Below are 21,401 nucleotides of genomic sequence, written 5' to 3'. Positions count from 1 at the left end.
GGCTTTTCTCTGTTGCAGATGCTTATGTAATGGGCTTTGCAGTCCCCCCCCCCCCCATAAAATGTTGAATTTAACGACCTATATATATCGAAAATATCCATATTTGGAGAGCAATATATTTTCGTATTAAAATTCGGATATCGCCTAGCCCTATTGCACAGTAATCATAATACATGCTGCCCCTTTTGCCCTAAAAATATTTAATTCTGAAATCTTTATGCACTTTCAGTAAATGAATGTAATTAATGGTTAAGGATTCAGATACAGTTTAGGAAAATAAAACATTCTTTGAAAAATTTTAAGAAATGTAAAAAATTAAAAGAATTTAATTCCCTCCATGCACATGGACATATTAAGTCCAATTAAAACTTCGAGTTTTAGCCCCATACAAATAATTATGTATATAAATAATGTGTGCATAGACGTAATGTGTATATATATGCCCATCAAAACACTTTTTCTTCTTGGAAAAAATTTTCAGGTATTTTTTCATGGAGTCACAATCACCCCTGCCAGGAGGAGGGACATGATTGTGGAGGTCCGTGGACCAGAGGAGTATTTATTATAAGCATAGATAAAAAAAAATCAAAGAGGTGCCAACCATTGTCAAGTGAGAGTTTGTTTTGTGAACATGTTTTTCGTCTCATAAGAAAAAAAAAAATCTTTTTTACTAAGATAATGAAAGGTAGAAAAACTAAGTACACATTGATGAAAGTAATACGCATAAGTCATTACTTTTGAAAAGGGGAAAACATTTTTTGTGACGATTTAAGGATACTGTTCATTTGATGCACAAAACATCGACGTCAATTTCAACTTAAAACAGCTTTTCTCAATCTTTTTTTTTTTTTTTTTTTGGTGAACCGGTAAAAGTGTGTGTACATTTTTTGCGAATGAGTGATTTTTTTTAACAAAAAGAGAAAAAAGAAAGAAAGAACTTAATGCAAAAGAGCTGATTCAAAAGTTAATTGAAAGCTTTTAATAGAACGAACAAGCAATTAATAAAGATATTAAATTAAAGCAAGTAAATAAATCTTAAGGAAAAATTATGAAAAGTAACTGCAAGCTACGTAAAAAATGTTATTAATCCCTTCTCTTTTTTTTTAACAAAGAAAAATTCTTATCGCGATCAGTGGATTCGTGCTTAAAGGCGATTCGACTTACGCGAAGTAGCTATTCCTCCCCCCCCCTCCCTTCTTTTCTTCTGCAATATTTGCTTTTATTTTAAATTTCAACCGTCATTCTGGTATAAATATTTTGAAAACCGTCAGCCAGGATACCCCGCCCCATAAAGTAAATTGATTTTATAGAAACCAAATACCTGACAGGCAGTTTCGGGTCATAAAGTGCATTGTATAGAAGTTATTGTTTGGGGGATAAGAATTGTACTTACGTAAATATAAAATACTAAACTGGAATTGACAATTTAATTAAAGACTGATAATTTGAAGGGCAACAAATCTTTTTGTGTGTATCTACCAGTTTTTCAATATTTTAGATATCTATAAGTAAATTATTTGCTCCCATTACAATATACTAAAAATTCATTATACTTTCTCGTATTCGTCTGTCTTTTAATGCAGAGAGGCGATAATTTCACTTAAAGGACTAAAAACCAGAATAAAAATTTCGCCCGCCGGACCAGCGGTTGATAATAGCAGTTTTAGCACGTTTTACAAAAGAATACGTGCCCAGAAAATTGATTAAAACGATGAACGTCATGGATCAAAACAAAGATAAAGTTTAAATATTATTTACATTTTTTTTTTCTAGAAAAGATGAGAAAGGGAACGAAAGATAAAAACTAGAATTTTTGTTGTCATTACTTATATGCTTATTATATTATTAATGAGAAGTTTCCATTTGGTTTTTAGAAACTAATTTCTGACTGTGACTCAACATTTGACACAATTGTTCTTCACATTGAATGAACAGTTTTGGAAGAATCCAGAACACAGTTTTCGATTCGTAGCATTGAGCATTACACTGGGTTACATCAGGGGTGCGCACCTGGAGAGGAGGTCATGGCGCAGACTGCGCGATTGAAATTTGTAGTGGGGAGGGGGTGGTTTGATGGGTATTTTCTCTTTTCTTAAAGGGATATCGCTCTTAAGGAGTTTTCATGGAATTTGGGGGGGGGGGGGGGGGGTGCTTTCTCTTTAGGGAGAGGGGCATCCTTGGTTACAGTGATTAGCTTCGCGAGCCGCATATGTCCCGTGGGCAGTAGGTTGAGCACCAATGGTCTACTATAATGTCGCATTTTACGTGTACAATGACAGCTGACACTTTGAGCAAAGATAAACCAATTTCATCAGCAGTAAATAAGTATTAATTTCAAACCGCGTTTTTGTAGTAAATAAGTATTCACTTTAATTTCAACATGCTATTTTGTAGTAAATAAGTATTAACTTTAATTTCGATCAACTATTTTGTAGTAAATAAGTATTAACTTTAATTTCGATCAACTATTTTGCAGTAAATCAGTATTAACTTTAATTTCGATCAACTATTTTGTAGTAAATAAGTATTAACTTTAATTTCGATCAACTATTTTGTAGTAAATAAGTATTAAACTTAATTTCAAACTGCTATTTTATTGCAAAGAAATATTAACTTTAATTTCAAAGAACTATTTTCAAGAAATGCTTCAAAAATATTTCTCTCCAAAGTATATGACGAATAAATTCGTTTCTCCTACAAACAATAAACGACAATCTTATCTCAAATCATTCTCTTTTTATCTTCCTGGAGAAAAACCAAAAATGGCTGAAAATGATCTTGAAAATTCGTTCCTTTTTCTTCTTCCACTCAGATGATGGGTTTCGGCGTTGCCCCACAAATAATCATTATCAGTTCAAGAACTTCTTTCGTTTATTTCGTTGTACCCTAAGCGGCTTCATTTAACCTGTGCCGAACATCCGGCTACGTTAGAAAAAATTCTAAGAGCTATTTGCTTTCACTCTTTCTGGAGTGAATTATAATTTCTTTTTCTTCTGTTGGATTTTTCACGCATAAAATGAGTTGGATCAACCCTTGCTGTTGGCGAACTTCACTTTTCTATTATGGGTATTTCCTGTGTTTTGTCAACAAAAAATTGTTAATTCAATTTTAGATCCTTCTGTGAGAAAGTGCTCAAGAATTGAGCTCTTAACTTCAGTCCTTATCTTAAAAATCAAAATTGTGATTTTTGTGATTCAATAAAAGTTTTAGAAACTGAAATAAGTTTATTTTCTTATATTTTTATGGTCAGGTCCTTTAAAAATAGTAATTGAAATTTAAATTGAAATAATTTAAGAAATAGGTTGCTGTCCCAAGTATAAAGGAAATTTTTCAACTTCTGACTGAGTTTTGATTTTAAAAGCCCACTGCACTTGAAATATTCTTCAATAACTTGCCATTCTTTTGAAAGAAAAACTAATGCTTAAATGAAAAATCTTTAAAAAAAAAATCTTACTAATAAAGGGAGTTACTACCAGCTGAAAAGACAAAGTCATATTATTAAGATTAATCAGGAAGCTTTGCGCCCTCTGGTTTTTCAAACATATTTTAAATTTCACATTTGAATCATCATATGGCGGCTTATTTAGAAAGTGGGGCAATTCCATTTTTTTTTGTAAGTGCGATATATTAAAGATAAGGCGTCTCAAAAATCAGTTTTATTAATGAAGAGCTGAAACTTTCATCTTCCAAATATTAGGATTCTGATTTTTTTTATTTTTAATTTTTGTGTTTGATTTTGGCTCTAAATCGTTAGATAAAAGCTCCATACTAAGTTTGCTCTAGATTCCAGTATCTTACTTTTAAAAAAATGACTTACCCCACTTTCAGAATAAGCTGCTCATATTTTTAAAACTAAATAAAGGGTTGAATCAGTGATATAAAGTAAATAAAGAGTTAATCAACCTATAAATTGAGCGAAAGTATCTAAACAAACTACTCAAAATAATAAACAGGGTGTACCGTTTTAACCTGCAAGATCTTTATTTTCGCAACCGCAAGTCCTAGATATATACTTCCAATTGCAAAAATGTTCAAAATCAGGTTAAGATATTGAAAGTTTGAAGCGAAAATAAATATGTCAAAAAATAAAAATAATAACTTTTTATACGGGCCCTAAGTCCCCTAGCTAATATTTAGAGAAATAATCTCCATTAAAAACTATTACTGACACAAAAAAGTTGACATTTCTGCTACTAAAACTTGGGGAGATATTCCAGTTCAAAGTTTAAAGGGACCATACAGAAGATGAGATTGGAACTTATCGCCCTTACAGAAAAGTGACAGGTCGTCAAAGTAAGAAAAACAAGGTATTTATATTTTTCCTTGCTATTCAAAGGTAAATGCAAATGCTATGCCGTGATATGCAAAAACACACTACAAAACTTCGAACTAATTGAAAAACCACACTCGATGCACACATATAATTTTAAACACTTGTTAACCACTATATTTCCCCCCGAAAGGTGTTATTGACGTCGAGTGAAAAGTGGTGTAAGTCACAAAACGCTGCGTTTCATATCTTGGTGAATAATGGTCGGACTAATTTCAACCTTTTTGTGTTGGAATTATTTTTCAATGGAGATTATTTCCCTAAATATGAGTTAGAGGACCTGGGGCCCGTATTGAAAAGTTAAATTTTGTAATTTTTGACTTATTTTTATTTTTACTTCAAACTTTCAATAACTTTGCATCTGATTTTGAACATTTTTGCAATTGAAAATATACATCTAGGACTAACGGTTGCGAAAATAAAGGTATTGCAGATTAAAACGGAACACTCCGTATTTTATCACAAAATTTCATTTAAAATTTCCAAGATCGTTTTAAGAATAGCATGCATAAAGGCAGTTGTTGGGAAAATAAAAATGAAAAACCATCATTTTCAATACTATCATAGTTACCCGCCTTCCCATTCCTTGCATTGTTAAACGGACGCCTTACGACGCATTAATGACCAATATCCATACACATTATAGCATCCACTATTAACCCACTTTTCATGTTCAATAATCAAAACTTTCGCCAAGTCAAATCCGAAATTATTACATCCACCTCCAACATAACAATTACACTTACGAAAATTGGAAATCAGATGTAAAGATAAACCGACTTTTTTCCGTGTTGTAGAAAGTGGAAATACAATTTCATGTCTTCAGTGATTACAGCAATATTAATACCGCGATGAAAACAATTACGAATCCTCTAACTGCTATTTGTCTGCTGTTGAAGAAGACAAGGCTGTCATCAAATTCAACTTGCCAAACGACAATCTAGCGTGACAGGTGTAAGATCTATCCAAGTCGGGCACTGATCAAGATAGAAAGGTGTTATAAATCTAAAAATAAAAGGATTTATTTTATTTTTTCCATCGGATTGATTTGTATGGCTTTCACTTGATTGGTGATGTCAATGGCGACAAGTTCTTTCACCTGAGAAGTTGCATGTAAAAAAATGATTTAAAAAAATGTGTTAATCCTTTGAAATTGTTACTTCTTTTATTGCGATGTCTTTGGAGATTTTTTGTTCTATATATCTCAATATAGTAACTTGTTTCATTACTGAAATTTATCTAAAGTGTGCATTGTTTTAAGCGATGCTTTTAAATCAAGATTTCGCAAACAGTAGCTTGTTAGATATAAAATATTAGTTCTCTTAATGATAGATGGTAAAAATAAAGATATATGGTTGCTTTTTTGTGTGCAGTTAAGAAAACAGCGGAGCGAAAATAAACTAAATGTTTTAAGACTTAAAGAACTTTTCGAACTTAATGTAGGGATGACATTTTCATGCATATTGTTGCACTTTATTCTGAAAATTTTAAACTTTAACTTTTAATTTATATAAAGGGTATTTTAATTAGTGCGGATTGATGTTATCGAAATGTGACGTCCATGTTGTTTTGGTGGCGGTTGTCTAACAGGGGCGGATACAGGCTAGCATTTTAGGGGAGGGGGTTCTTGCTGAAGAATGCCAACCCCCTCCCCTACATGAAAGAACAGACGATTTTGGATACGAAAAATTTCTGAAACTGTTAGGCTGTCAATAAAAAGCACCAAATCGGCCAGGAGTAAGACACCTAATAGGGCATAATCGCTACAAATTATTTTCATAAAGCATGAAAAGAAGATGAATTTCAAATATTAACTTCCAAAAATAATTAATGAACTGAAAAGACTAATGAAATCGTTTACATTTTATTCATGAAGTGCTGAAACACAATGTGGACGGATACTATTGCTGACGGTTTAGGATGGGTCATGATCCCCATAACCCTCCCTTGTATCCGCCACTTTTATCCAACCTATTGTTCATTATTCAGTAACTGATGTCAAATCACCATGGCAAGCTACGCGACTGAACAGCAGGTACAAATGATAAAACTTGATCATCAAAATGAGTGTTGGTTTGTTCAAACGTTGGGCACGCTGGCTCATTTTTCAACAAATGTGGTAGTACTTCACAGCCATGTAAGGGATGTCGCCAACCAACACGAGGTCCACCAGGTGGCAATGAATCCACAAAGAGATACTGTTGGGTACGGATTTTGATCCGGAGGCGTCATTGGTCCGTATTTTTTTAAAACGACGTTGGTGGGACTATCACCGTCAAGAGTGAGCGCTACAGAACGATGACCATTGAGTTCTTTTGGCCCAAACAGAACGATATGGAGAGACGACAAGTGGCTCTATCAGGAGCTATTGCAAGTCTATGCATATAAGCCGCAATCGACAGATGGCATAAAAGCCAACATAACCCTAGCCAGCGCTCATATTCAGCGGAATCTACGCAACAGAGTAATTGAAAAATGGATCGGTCGGATCGCTTCACCGCGAAAAACCCTGGGTTATATTTAAACGATGTTACATTTTAAACAAAGTGGCATACACGAGACTTCGTTCATACCTCACACACAGCTTGTTTTATTCCATTTCAACATATACTCGCTCTTATTAAACACCCTTTAGATTTGAATACAAGGAACTATTGAATGATCATTTAAAGTTTCTACTTTCTATGGAAAAAAAAAATTTGCTTTAAAAATAGTGATTTGTACTTGTGGCGGGTGTGATCGCAAGTCACACCCGTAACATACACAAAGTCATAATTTTTTCAAAGGTAATTTTTTTAGAAAGTTGATACTTATTATTAAAAACATATAATAATAGCTCTTCTTACTCAAATATGTAAAATAAAAAGCCATAGCTTCAACTTCCCCAAATAAAGTTTAAAATATGCGTAAATCTGCCACACCCGTACACCCAGAGCTCTTTTGGTTCTTTGAAGTGACTTCTATAGCAATGATTTGTGAGCTCAAATGTCGAGAACAATAATGGAGCGCTTTCATTTAAATTCTGTTTTACCTTAAGTCCACCTATTTTCAGTTTACGAAGTTTGTATGAAGAAAAGAAAAAGGGTTTTGTAGGTATCCAACAGAAACTTCAGTTTCGGCTATATTTGCAACGAGCACCTGACCTACCCTATATTCTATGCGATATAATTGAACATGACAAATGAACATTGTTTTCTATCTTTAAGAACTATTTAGTTTAGTCGCATATATCACAACAAGAAACAATATTTGTCACTCCGGTCACTCACTGTATACTTCTTTTTTCTGTGTGACCCTCATCATATCTTTCAAGAGAAGAAAGTCCACCGTGACAGCCATAACCCACACACACCAGAAGATAAGTAAAAGACTTATTGTTCGCTTTATGCCGCTCTTGAATACAAATAGCTCTGGTATATGTAACAGGTTTTATTAGCTTTGGATGGAACTATTTATCTACTCGCGACACGTTGGAAAACGCCCAAAGGCAGCGTTTGTCTGAGTGAAAACGCGGAATGTTGTGAATGGCCGTGGAACAAAATGGTACCGCAAGAACCACTCCAGAGAACAGGTCGACAAATCCGCCATTTTGGTCACAGGATTGTTCAAGTATTTGAAAACGAAAATAGTCACTGCACTTTCAAAGACTCAAAGTTTGAAGGATTCAATATTAGTGTAAAATGGAGTGTTTACAGTACAAATAAATTTTACCGTAAATTCTAATGGAGAAAATTAGCGATTACAGCACCATCACATGTCTTTTTGTATGAAGCTTGTAATTCCTCATTCCCGCTCCTTCGCCGAGTCTCATTCAGTACAGGGGCTAGCACGGCGTTCTACTAAACTTGGAAAAGGCAGGTTCGAATGTCACTGCATGTACTTCGTTCTTTTTAATCAGCGCAATAGCCACAGAATTCTCGTTTTTTCTACTTTAAACTTGGGACAGTATCTTTAGACACTTAGAGGGGGTTATGACAATGTGAACATCCCTTCCCCTCCCTTCTCTGGATGCACGCCTTCACATACTAGAGCATGAATTCCAAAACTTTTAAGACACGTGGCACCCTCTGAAAAATTAGAATTTTCTCACGCTCCACTCAACTCTATCCCTTATATATACGAACGTAAACGTATATTGAATTGATACTATGTGCTCTTCGTGCCCTTGTACTAGAGGTTTCCGTGTTTCCTTTAGAACCAAAATGGCGGATGAGTGGATTCCCATAATAGTTGTCATACAAAAACCGGAACAAGTAGCAAAGCAGACGACTAGCCCCTAGGCAACTTCACACCATTTTCTCATCATCAACTTCTTTTTTTTTTCTTCTACGGGTGGAATACAATACGGCTTCTTGAAAGTTTTTTGACTTTCAACAACTTGGTTTTGTATCATCGACTATGAGCCTCAGTTTTAGCTGGTTTCGTATTTTCACCGATAAAAATCATTCGACTCTGTAAAAAAATCTTGATTGAAATTCTTTTGTTTGGTCAAAGACTCAATCATTGTGACTGTAGAAAACAAACGAGGATTCTAACTGTTTGTGAGAGTCGTTAACGGTTGAAGTCTCTATCGTCAGCAAAATATTTTTCTCTACCAAATTGGCAATGATATCTTTTAACCTTATTTCTGTCTTAAGATAGGAAGAACTTCGTCTTTCGAATTGTACGGTTTACAAAGATACTCATTGTGAAACGAATGAAGTTCATTTCTTTGTCTCTTTGTTTAGATTATTTTCTCTAGTTTCTAAACCATATAATTCGAATTGCTATTTTTGGCCCGCATTCTAATCACACTAGGCTTAGTCCAAGTGGTTGTCCATATAAATAATGTCACGCTTTTTTTCAACAAATCAACAAATTTGTCTCCCCCTCTCTCCTCTGTCCTCACAAAGTGGCACACTTGAACTGACCCCTCTTCTAGTCCCATGTCACACTATACTAAGGGGGACTTACTATCGAAAAAAATATATATATTTCAACCAAATTTCGTGTGTATCACACTTCTTGTTGACCCATCTCTCCCTCTTGTCACAAACTGTCACACTGTCATGAACCCCCTCCCCCCTCCCCTAAGCATTTCTGGACCCCAAATTTGTATAATGCTGAGCATTTTTTGTTGTGCTTCGTTCTCTTAAGGAAACCAACATTTGGTTCCTAAATGGTTTATTTTGTAATTTTGCATTGGCCGTGTGAACATGTTTAAAACAGTCCAGTGTCATGATTTTGCGTTGAAGGAAAATTCAAAACGAAATAAAGCAAACAAAGAATTTCCTAATAAATTTAAATAATATCAGTTTTAGGCAAGGGCGCCCATATAGGGGGCAGGGAGGGGGGACTCGAGCCCCCCTTAGAAATTAGAACTTGTTTGCTTTTAGTACTTTTTTCTTTGCAAAAATGTAAAAATATTTCTTCTCCAGCCATTAATGAATAAGTTATTAAAAATGTCAAATTTTACTGACTCTAATCTGCCCTGAAATGTGTTTCCATGGGGAAAATATCCTACTAAACCATGGTTAAAATATCTGAGCCCCTCCTTACAATTTTGCATATGGGCGCCCATGGTTTTAGGTATGCACACACCAAACCTGAATAAGCAAATATAATAACTGAAATTAAAAATTGATGTTAAATAAATGTTCAATTTTTCAAGTAAACAAGTACTGGTTTCTAATAACACTTTACAACATTTACCTACCTTGCAAATGCTGGCATTCCTACAAACTAATCGATGCGTCTATTTTCGCTTGTAAACCGGGTGTGCACCTTCCCATTTCATCGATGGTCAAACTATATGTGTGCATGTATATATGTGTGTTTAGAAGAACATTTTTTTGTCACTTAAATTCTTAAATTTTTTAATCGACCTAGTGCAAATGCTTAGTTTTTCTGGAATTCACTCCTGCCCTATGAAGCGTAGCAATTTACTGCTGTAAGTATTAATTTTCGAACTTTGAAATAAGAAAGGAAAGTGCAAAATTCTCTCCATATCTTTAACATTTTCATTAAAAATCTTGATTGAGTTATTGATTTTCAAAACATCTTCTGAAAAGTGCTTTATTTTATTTTTCCATCTGATACTTTCAAACATAATGTCCTTACATTAATGAAATGTACGTTCATAATGTTCCCAAAAATCTCCCCCCCCGTTAATGTAAAATAACAATTAAGTATTAGGCAAACATAATTCTAAAGATTAATATTTTACACTTAAAGCCCTCGAGAACGCACGTTTACTTTATTCACCGAAAAGATAAATCGAAAGGGGAGCAAAAAGGTTGTTGGAAGGTTTACCACTTTTAGAAGATTTTCTCAATAAAAAAATAAATACACCGATATTGGTGATTCGCTTGGCGCCTCTTCGTTTTTGTCCACGCCAAACACGTGATTGAGACCGCCAAACGGCGTATTTTAATTGCTTACATGTAATCTATCTTTATCGTGAATGGATTTATTAATTAATTTATTTATTTATTTTTAAGTCTAACTGGCTCTTTTTGTGTATGTTCGTCCTTGCCTGTTAAGGCTGAACGTGCGTTCTTGCCGATTGAAGAAATTAAAAGGCAAAAGGAAAGAAAAGCAAGCTAGCTGTTTCTATTATCTTCTTCAGAATGCCGTTAAACTCAACATAAATCAATCTTACTTATCAAAGCTTGTCATCATAGTTGTAATCCGAATTCAAATGAGTTATTTTCCGGAAAATCTCTTATTCCCATGCTTATTCCGCCTTTCCTTAACGTGACCCCTCATTATACGAACTTTTTCCTCAAACGTTTTGCTATTTTACGAACTGGAAACCACGTTATGATGTATACAGATGGCAGCAAAATCCTTTCACAAGCAATTACAACCTTGGTAACTCTATTGTGCTGTCGTAATTGTACCACCATTCATGGACCGGTTGAAGCTTTTGTACCTCAGATGCTCCTTTGGCGACTTGTAGGGTCATCTAATGACCAGACGCGCCCAGAGTCGTTTCCTCTTTTAAGAAAATACCGTTGCCATTAAAAGATCATCCAGAGGTCACCGGTTTGCAACCGATGACCACTTTCTTCCAGAGGTCGACCGGGAAATGAAGAGTTGGAATCATTGAGTTGCAAGAAGATGCCTGATGCCCATTAAATTCGTGGTTTCTTTTCTATTCCAGCAACGTTTGAAGAAGGTAATACCGTTAATTGTGCTTCGTGGATTTTACAACTAGTTATTTATTTTGGGTTTATTTTGCCTAAAGAATATAATTAAAACTAGCTTGATAGATATCTAGGTAATTTGGTTGGACGTTTGAGAACTCTTTTATAGCCTTGTTCCAACAAAATGATACTTAGTATACAAATGAGGAGAATATTATAAAATGCAGTTTTATGAAATGAACATTCTGTTACGTACTTCCCCAATCTAGATTCGAAAATATTGTTATTAGGAGCAGTCAATAAATATCGAGTGAAAGGAAATCTCAGTCAAAATCACTTCTTGATAAAATTATTCACATAAGGGGGGGGGGTATCCCTTCAAATGTGTATATATATATATATATATACATATATATATATATATGATTGCTAGCATACTTAATTTAATTTTTTACCAGAATTATATTTGTGAATGAAATAACTTAAATGCATGTAAATAGCTCGGGAACTTTCTTTATTTAAAATCTGCGGTGCGACCTTAGACCAGGAATTAAAATGTAGGGAGCAATTGTTTTAAATTGCTGATTAAAAATCGAACTATATTTATCAATCATTTTTAAAACAGGAATGAAAAGATTTGTCTTCAAGCTTTGGTATTTTTGTTCCTTTCTATTTTCTTGTTCGTGCATAAATCAACTAACCATTTATCAATCACTTACCATTTATCAATCATCGTGCCATTTATTAATCATTTTTACAGGGAGGCGTGAAAAGGTGATTTTGTTAGCAACTTTTCTTTTTCTTGCATATAGTTCGAACTCGTTCCCGATATTCAAAGCAAGTTGTAAACCAGTTAATTTATTTTTCAGTTTTGTAGTTCTTTCTGTAATCACTAGTCACATACAACTTGGCTGTTAGCTGATGTGTTTAAGAAATGGGCGTTATAAGTAGCTGCTTTATTTATTTATTGAATATTGCTTTTATAATTTTGTATATTTCGTAAGTTTCACTTTTCATCACTGTATTTTTTTTTCTTTTCGTTAAATTAAATCTCCGGTGATTCATCAAGCGCTTAAAAACATCGTATAAGTTTTTTAAATATCTTCAGTTTTCGATTTGTTTTTAAACTGCTGATGTTTAAATACTTACAGATCATTTGTTGTTTTTAAAAAATTTAAAATAGTTGATTATCGTTAGATTTTCGACTTATTCTTTTGCTTGAAAAGAACAGAATAAGTAAGGTGAAAAATGCTTCTTGGTGTGTCCAAGATTTTCATGATACTTTTGCATATTGAATTGTTCAAATAGTTTTATTTCTCTACGTTTTTCCATCGGTGCTCATTACCAACAAATGTTGCGGTAAATGATTAAATAAAAGTCATTCAAGCCCAATATTGTACACATATTTCACACACAAGTTTCGGAATAGAAGACGCTTTTTCACTGAGAGACAACATTGGAGTTTCGACGATGCACAGAAAGCTTGTAATCCTGAGATACAGATATACATTACATTTAAAACTTAATGTACTAATAGCGCTGCGTCTATTATTTACTAGATTTTTCCGGGGATTTATTAGCTGGGACAAAACTTCTAAATTGCTTTGTAGCCTGAGCATTGAGCAAGAAGTATCAAATCAAGAATTAAAAAAAAAAAAAAATCCAAAAATTCATGGATTGAGAGCAGTCATAGTCTCATTTATTCAAAAAAGCTCGATTTTTTTTCGACAGTTCATAGATTGAGAATTTTTGATGCAATCCGACATATTCTTATCGATTCAAAAAAGATTAATAGTTTCGAAAATTCATGAATTGAGCTACTTTTAATGCAAACCGTTATATTTCAATTAATTCAAAAAAGCTCAATGTTCCCAAAAATTCATGAATTGAGCAGGTTTTGATGCAAACCTTTTTATTCTCATTTTATCAAAAAGGCTAGATATTTTCGAAAATTCATGGATTGTGAGCATGTTTTGATACTGACTGTCATATTCTCATTTGTTAAAAAAAGCTGGAAGTTTCAGAAATTCATCGACTTTTTTGGTCGATGTATCAAAACCAACGATGACCTTAACAAACAAATCCAAATCTACTTGACTTGGTAGGGCTTCAATTTTCGTGAGCTTGTCGTAGCCGCAAAAAATTAAGCTTCGCGATTTTTTTTCTTCTTTTTAAAAAGTCACGAACTTTTCAGCGCTCAAAATCACCGATACTTCAACGTCGCGAAAAAAGTACCTTCACAGCAGTTATATTTTTGCACAATCACCGGTGAAAGTCGCCATTCTCCAATTTCGGTTTCTCACATATATTTGGCTTCTGGCCTCTGTGGACTCGCACTACAACGCGATTTGACTTATATTACGGGAAATGGTTATACGCGAGTTTTTTACGTGTAACGAATTTTGGGGATAACGCGAATTCCTCGCCTGCAACACGAAAGTTTTGAAATGGTTTAAGTTTAAACCACTTTGAGGGATGCTTGCAAATGTCGTAAATAATTAGGTACGCTTATAAAAAAAAGCTCGTTACATACCTTTTTCCACAACGCGAAATTTCAACTTACGCAAGAGGTGCATGAAACGGATATCCCTCGCGTTATTCGAGATTCGACAGGAGCATTGTCCTTCATAATATGATCTATTTCATTAGCAGTCGGAGCAAACATGTATGTCCACACTTGCTGCATTAAGAGCACATGAAGAATGTGTGAATTTGCGTCATAATGAATGTATTTCAACTAGATATCATTTCTCCTAGTAAAAAAAACTGGTGGACAAAAAAAAAAAAAAAAAAAATAAATAAATAAAATAAAATTGAAAAATTTACGAAATGAAATGACAATGAAAACAGAAAGTTGAAGGTTTCTCTAATCGGATGTGAAAGGTGCCTTTTATTACTTTTTGGGTTATTATGAATTGCGCAAATTCCAGTGTCGTTAGTCAGTTCGTTTCTAGATGGCGCGACAAAACTGCTTGAAGAATGAAATCATTTCAGTTGCGCCATCTAGGATCTGATTAATTATACAAGTAAAATGCTTTTTGCAAAATTTCTCTTTTCATTTATGATGTTTTGAAATGTTGGGAACTTATATTAATGAGTGAAGACTTAGAGGAGATTCTGTGAGTTCCGTATATTTCCAAGCAATTCTGTAAACGTCATTATTGTTTGAAAATGACCCTGTGAAGAGAGTTGTTTTTGAAGTTTGGTGATTGTTTTGCTATCTAGTAGATCTAGTCAATTTTTGACAGAAAATCGATTGATAGTGATAAAGCTTTACTAGAAAATAGTTTCGATTCGCGCTCCCATAGAATTTACTCACGCATGGTGTTGACGAGCAGTAGTAGTATCAAAATATAGGCTGTTGTGTTCTGATCGATCAAACGTCTGACTGGTAACCGGAGGGTCCCGGGTTCGATACCAGCCGGTAAATCAGTATTCATTAATGGTGACTGGGGCATTTACTATCCCCCACTGACTTAACATTAACTATGTCGTGGTCACAAAGTCCCCCAAGTTCCCAGTCCAAATCAACACTTCTGAGGCTGCGAACCAGGGATTTCTCTGCATCTAATCTGCACCGGGGAAAAGAAAAAGAAAAATAATTTGAATTTTGACATCTTGAATTCAAATTATGTTTTTCGCAATCACGAGTGTGTGTATGTAGGCGTGTGTGTTGTGTGTAGGGGTATGTGTGTGTAGGCATATGTGTTTGTGTCTGTGTGCAGGCATGAATGTGTGGGTAGTTGTTTGTATGTGTGTGTGTATGTGTTTGTGTGTGTGTGCATGTGTAGGTGTCTGTATGTAATTGTGTGTGTGTATGTGTAGTACGTGTTTGTGTATGTGTTGGTGTGTGTATGTGTTTGTGTGTATATGTGCTTGGGTGTGTGTGTGTAGTTGTGTATGTGTGCGCGTGTGTGTAGGACATGGATGCAAACTGGAGACGGCTTTCGCTGCAGGAGCAGCATCGTGAGGAGTCGATCGACGGTGATGGTGCGGAGGGTGGCGGTGGGAAAATAAAATCAAAGGACATCAAAACAGTCAAGTGAGAACAATAAGCAATCGTGATTGCTCAAAAAAAAAAAAAAAAAAGAGTTGTTTTTAGAGCCCCCATCCAACCGGTTAAACAACGTCTCGTGGTGGGTAAGGGGGAGTGCAGGGTTTGTTGATTTAAATCAACTTGATTTAAATCGTGATTAAAATCATGATTTAAATCAAGTGATTTTTTTTTAAATCAATGATTTTAATCAAGTGATTTTTTAACCGAATCATTGATTAAAATCAATTGCATTTATTTTTATAAATTAATTTTGAATTTTTAGAATGTGTGGCTCTAAATTTAACGATGCTGCATTATACAATCTTAACTCCAACTGGCAAAAGTACATAGATCCCTCTTTCTGTGTGTAACAGGTTTTCAAACTCTTTCAATATTGCTTTTACTCCAAGATTAGTTGTTCAGAACAAAATAAAAATTTGCAGTTTTTCTCATACACCATGATAAATATGTCAGTCAAGAAAAGTAATTGTTCAACATATTATTTTACACTAAAAATGTAAATGATGATGGAAACCTTATCTTTTAGCAAAGCGTAAAACAAAATCACATCTTATCTAAACATTATAGCATATTAATAAATCTTTAAAAAATATTAAATATTTAAATTACTTTTCCTATTTTTAAAAGTAAGCTGAATGGAGCCATTAATTCAGCTTGCTTTATTATCAATTTTTTTTTTTTTTTTTTTTTTTTTTTGCCTTCTTCATCCTAATTGAACAGTAGGGAAGTTATCGATTTTTCAATTTTATTTTTATATGATAGAGTAACCTGTATGAATATCATAGGTGAAAAATTTTTTGCGATACGATAAGTAGTTTCTTTAAATTAATTTTTAAAGTTTAAGAGATTGTGACGTCAGATGGCACAGGAAGTGACGTCATGCGCTCTTCCGCCGCGAGAGAAGCTGTAGGACGTGCAATTGGCTTCGAAGAAGAAACGTAAGGCTTACCTCCTCGCATTTAACTCCTCGCGTTTCTCTGGAACATTAAACCTCTCATCCTCTCGGAAATATTCGAATACCATCATTGATGTTACTTGAGGAAGATTATTAGATTGTGCTTTAACGAATCCGGCATTCATAGTGTGTTCAAAAGGATTACTGAATTTCTAAAAAATAAAAATATCATCGCGCTCAAAATGTTCGTAGCGAAAACAAGGGATCTTCGGCGGAAGGCTGCCCATTAGTGCCCTGTGACGTAAACTCGTGACGTTTCAGAAGAGCGCATTTTTGCGCGTGGAGTTTTAAAAATTCATTAAAAATCAATCACGGTGTTTTAAAATTCGGCGATGGTGAATTTTTTAGTTTTGCGGGTCAATTAACAATATCCAATAGTCAAAATATGAACATGTAATAGGTTGCAACTTCCCTATTGAATCATTTTCAGAACTTTTGTTCACTCTAAGCTGATAAACATAGAAAACTCCCAAATTTTAAGAATCTTTTCTTCTAAAAAGTATTGAAATTATAATTCTAGGAAAAAGCGATATTACTATGTTTCCTAGAATTATACTTGAAGGATTGGTGGGAGGGGGGGGGAGGGTAACATTTAATTTTAATTTGAATCAAGCATTTTGTAAACAGATCTACTTAAACTATTGTTCAAAATAACTACTGCCATGCAATGAAAATGGCTAAAATGTTGCTTTTTTATCTATAGTACGAAATATGTTAATAAATGTAAAGTAATTAATTGACCCACAAATGTTGAAGATTTTTAAAAAATCAAAATAATCCGACTATTTTTATTTTTATTTTTTTGATCAAAAAAATCACGAACCCTGGGGGAGCGTAATGTATTATCCAGTAGATCTACAAATGTGAAGTAACAGGTTTCAACTAGTTTTACTTGTCATATGGAAGGTAAATAAATACTCTATTTATAAATTCCCCTTCCCAGTTAATTTTCGGTGTGCAATGTTTGTGATTCCGTTTACCCCATAAATACTATATTCTATGGTAAATTGAAACAACCACGGGTCATATGCTACCAACGGATCACAGATTGAAAATCGTTGGTGTCGTGCAGAACTTCTAAGCTTCTAAACTGATTGTGTGTAGTTCGACATCTAACCTACATCATCCTCGCGGAGAAATGAATGCGGTGTTTTCATTTACCCCGCGTTGTCCCTGCGTTAAGGGGAAAAAAAAAATACGTTGGAATAAATGGAAACACGATTTTTATCGTTAATACACAGTGATGATGTCAAAATTTTCATACCCAATCAGGGGCGAACTAGGTCCCCCGAAAAGATGCTAACCTTGACTCCCAAAAGAGGCAAAAAAAATAAATAAATAAATAAATAAATAAATAAAAAAAAAAAAATAAATAAATAAATTTAAAAAAAAAATATATATATATATATATATATATATATATATATATATATATATATATATATATATATATATATATATATATATAAATTAATTAATTAAATAACAAAAATGAAAAATTTAAAAAAAAAAGTTGAAAAATAAAAACTAAGTCGCACGGGTACAAGGAAAAAAAAATGAAGGAGCGCAGAGGGCGTTCTGAGGCGCACAGACGGGAGGGCACATAGGTATCCAATGACTCTCAGCAGGCGTAGTCTTGAACACAATCCAGAAAATTTTATGTATTCATCGAAAATAAAGAGAAGGATCTGAAGTTGAAGCTTTAAAATTCTCTGTCCCTTTTCGTCAACTGACCCTGTGTGTTTCAAATGTAGTCGTTTTAAGATTTCTTTCAAGCACACAAAATATGTGAAAATGAAATCATGTTTTTACTGGGCGAGTGTCGAAATACCATTTGTTATTAAAGTTATTTAAACTAACTTAAACGATGGCTGTAACTGCAAGTAAAACTCAACATAAATAAAACGCTGCGTTGCATTCCACTTTCAGCCCTCTCAAATTTGAATTGATGCGTACATACGTTCGTGAATAAAAGAGAAATTTAATATAATTGTATGGCTGTAAATTTGTATTTAGCTCTCTTTGGAACGGCTTTTTAGCTTTCGAAAGCCACTGTATGCGAGTCTTTGGCGTCAGCGTATTCAGCGCCATTTGGCGAAGACCTGATGTAAAACGATGTCGATTTTTACGAGAAACATGCACACAAACTCACAAACGTCACTCTCTCTCTCTCTCTCTCTCTCTCTCTATATATATATATATATATATATATATATATATATATATATATATAGAGAGAGAGAGAGAGAGAGAGAGAGACTTCCTCAAATGATGTCACTCTTAGAGGTGGGAAGGGGGTTCGTGAAATTGAGGCAATTTTTGACAAAGGAAAGGGAGAGGTTTTAAAAAGTATGACGTCCCTCCTCTTTAATACCAAAATGCTCATGAAAATGTGACATGTGACTAGAGGAGGGGAGGTTAGGGGGTAAGTTGAAACGTGACGCTTTGTGACACAAGGGGGAGGGCCGAAAATGTTGGAAAAAAGTGTGACATCATTTGTTGAATGCCCGAAGAAATTTTCCTCTTCCTTTTTTTTCGGTAAAAAAAATGTTTTGCCTTTTAAATTTAATTTTATTGAAATACGTCAATGCAATAGAATACGACCACTTTTTTTGCTGCGCATTCAAATACTCTTACAACTTATTAGCAGGAAACAGGTGTCAGTTGGTTTTGTCATGTAGATCAACAGCAACTCAATGATGCTTCGTGCAATATAAAAATCTCAATTACTCTTTTTTTTTTTCCTCAATTAAAACCACAACAGATTTAATTTACTCATTATCATTAGCTTTCAAAAAGACATCTTGTCAATTTTTTCATTCCAACAAAAACCAGGTTTGTTTCATGAATCAAAAACTAATTAACCGTAGCAATAATATCAGCAATTCATCTCTGTAACAAAGACATGTGTGTTTTTGTTTGAGGAGTGATTTATGTTTCACACTCTGCTCAAGAAATCGGGTAATGGGCTTATTATACTCTATTATTAAGCTTTTTTATTTTTTGTTATCAGGAGAATTGGACTGGTTTGGAGAGGGGAGGGGGTATGACATTTTCATAAACGAGCATGAAGCGCTGGTCTATTATTTTGGAGAACTGTGTATTGTTTGAATCCTGTAAACTGGAAATTCAGTTCCGCGTATTTGTGGCGTAGGGTCATTGCATGAGCATAACTCGGTCAAATCGTGAAGCATAAGAATTTTTGTGCATTTTTAGTTTTCGGAAATTTGACCACCGCTTGTTAATTACCCCAAAGAACAAATATAATTTTTACATCAATAAAGCAACCTTCCATATTCAAAAACACTGTGGAACATGCTTAGGAAGTGTTCCATGAAAGTAGATAATTTAGCAGCAAGTTAGTATCCAATATCCATATTCAAAACCATATGGAACACTATGGAAAAACACTATGGAAGAAGTGTTTCATGGAAGTAAATAATTTTACAGCAAGTTAATATCCATATTCAAAAACACTGTGGAGCGTGCTTAAGAAGTGTTCTATGAAAGTAAACAATTTAGCAGCAAGTTAATATCCATATTGTATAACAGTATGGAACCTTCTTAAGAAGACAAAATAAATACTTTTGTGTAGAGAAATCACAGGAAATATCCAACGTTTTTTAGTCCAAATAAACAGATTACTGAATACACGTGTTTCGGGGTTTTCAGGAATCCCTTTTCCAACTCTTAAGTTGTGAGCTTTTGGATGTAAAGACATCCGGTAAAAGCTAAAACCCTTTGGGTGTGTGCTCAACACTTGTACTCAGTAATCTGTTTATTTGTGCTAAAAAAAGTTGGAAATTTTCTGTTACTTCTTAAGAAGTGTTCCATTGAAGTAAATAATTTAGCAGGAAGTTAATAACACGCATATTTTGTGTTGTATTTAACCTTTGGTTAGAAAGCGGATACCATACTTACCCAATGATTTCTTGAATACGTAGGTTTTTTTTTTTTTTTTTTTAAAGGGGTTACAGTACCTCAAAATTGATGAAACGATCAAAAAAAATTTTATCGCTTATTTCAAAACTAAAAACTATTCCGAACTTATTGGAAAAGTTTCATTGCTTTAGTTCAAATATTTAAAAAGTTATGAGTGGTTTTAGGTCATGCTCGCTATGTGTTTTTATGCAAAAGAAAAACTTTAAATTGCTTTTTCTCGATGATGGTTTTTTTGTGTTTTCGTGTCATTAGAATCCCTAAGGATGTTTTTCTATTAAAGATACAGCTTTAAAGTAATACTTTTTGCAATTGGGATAACATGCTTGACAAAACTGTGCATTGAATAAGCATTTTATAAATTACTCAAATGTTTAGAGCATGTTAAACCTTTAAAAACCAAATTTTTTTGAAAAAATCTTTTGATTTTTTACATAATTAATCGCAGAACATTTTGTAATAAACTCATAAGCAAATGAATGCACAGATTTTTAGAGATGATTATAGTGATCGTTTAACAAAAAACTTTTTTTAAGTTAGTGCAAAAATAAAAAAGTCTTAGGGATTTTAAAAAATTGAAAATTTCCTCAATTTTTTGAATTTTTAAAAAAAGTAGGCAATATTTTTAAATTTTGAAAATAAATTATTGATTACGAAATAAGTATGCATGTTATGGTTTCAAAGAAATATAAAATTTACTTAAATTTAAAAAAAATGTTTGAAAATTACTGTGACCCCTTAAGTGCCAAAACTAACTACTTTGTCATTTTCATTTCTTCAGTTTGTGCAAAATGTTTATTCGTAACAAATTGAAGATTCTTTGATAGATTAAGCTTTTTTCCTAGTATTTCTTTACAAGAAAGAGCAAAAGACGTTCTATTTGCCCTGTTCGTAAGAAATCAGAAGACTGCACCACCGAGAAAACAGAAAAATAAAAACAAATTGGCGATGGGAAGCTCGGGTGCTTTACGTATTGATAAATCCGACTATTAC

Source organism: Uloborus diversus, chromosome 9, assembly GCF_026930045.1.
Source record: "Uloborus diversus isolate 005 chromosome 9, Udiv.v.3.1, whole genome shotgun sequence".
Taxonomy (NCBI): Eukaryota; Metazoa; Arthropoda; class Arachnida; order Araneae; family Uloboridae; genus Uloborus; species Uloborus diversus.
Note: the sequence above shows the minus strand (reverse complement) of the source record.